Raw genomic sequence first — 1,473 nt, 5'->3', positions numbered from 1 at the left:
ACGCGTCACAGAGTCCTTTCCACCTCAACCCGAAATCAACAACAACCGCAACCTCAACTTCAAGCCATATTCGCATTAACCATAGCAACACTAATCGCAACATATAATAATCAGGACTCGACGCCATGTTATCAAAACTCATATTCTTTAACCGAACACAACAGAATACTAACGCGAGATCATTCGAAACATAATTTCTTACCAGAATAACACAATGAGGCAGCTGCGATTTCGAACCGGCCCCAGCACAACTCCGGCGGCAGCCAGAAGCTCCAGTGGATCAACTATAAAACCGCGCAACATCAAAACCTTCTCAAAATCCAAAATGACCGAAACCACAAATTAAAACCCTTACCGACACACTTTTTCGGCGGCGGCAGCAGGGTCTCAAGTGGGAGAAGCTCAGCCCAAAGCTCCATCAGCGATCCTGGAAGTCTCAGCGGCCCAAATCACGGTGACCCAGCCTGCTCTTCTTCCTGTAGCGATTCCCGCAAATAACATCACAAGCCAAAAGGGCAGGGAGTGGCAGAGCTCAGCCACGGTAAAGCGGGGCAGTACAACGGCGGCCAAGCATAGCCCTCCAAACGGCAGTGACGCGGCCACAGCTCTTCTTCTCCGTGCTCCTCGGCGACCGTGAAGCACCAAGGCAGCATCTTCCCTGGATTGTAAGGCCCACATCGATTGGGGAGGGGAACGAAGCATGCCTTATAAGGGTGTGGATACCTCTCCCTAGCATGACGCGTTTTGACGAGTGAGTGTGAGGGGCTTCGGCTAGCATCCCTATCGTCAAAGGCAAAACCGTGAAGCTTGTGTGCCAAAGCGGACAATATCGTGCTAGCGGGTGGTCTGGGCTGTTATAGATGGTATCAGAGCCGGAACCCGGATCGATGTGCCAGCGAGGGCGCTGGGCTCCCTTAGGGGGGTGGATTGTAAGGCCCACATCGGTTGGGGAGGGGAACGAAGCATGCCTTATAAGGGTGTGGATACCTCTCCCTAGCATGACACGTTTTGACGAGTGAGTGTGAGGGGCTTCGACTAGCATCCCTATCGTCAAAGGCAAAACCGTGAGGCTTGTGTGCCAAAGCGGACAATATCGTGCTAGCGGGTGGTCTGGGCTGTTACATTAGACATGGTTTTACAGCCAACCCGGTTTCAACATGTTACATGAAACTCTAGAATTCATTCTTAAAAACTCTGAAAATTTTCGAAAACATGTGATAAATTTTTGAAAGATTTTTGAAATTTTTTTTTCAAAAATAAAACAAAAAGAAAATTACCTAATCTGAGCAACAAGATGAACCGTCAGTTGTCCATACTCGAACAATCCCGGCAACGGCGCCAAAAACTTGGTGCATGAAATTGTGATCTCTAATAATGGAATTCAACTTGGTATGCGCGTTTATAACTCAGCACTTTCTTCACAACTTTGCACAACTAACCAGCAAGTGCACTGGGTCGTCCAAGTAATAAACC

The sequence above is a fragment of the Arachis hypogaea genome, chromosome 4, assembly GCF_003086295.3.
Source record: "Arachis hypogaea cultivar Tifrunner chromosome 4, arahy.Tifrunner.gnm2.J5K5, whole genome shotgun sequence".
Classification (NCBI taxonomy): domain Eukaryota; kingdom Viridiplantae; phylum Streptophyta; class Magnoliopsida; order Fabales; family Fabaceae; genus Arachis; species Arachis hypogaea.
Note: the sequence above shows the minus strand (reverse complement) of the source record.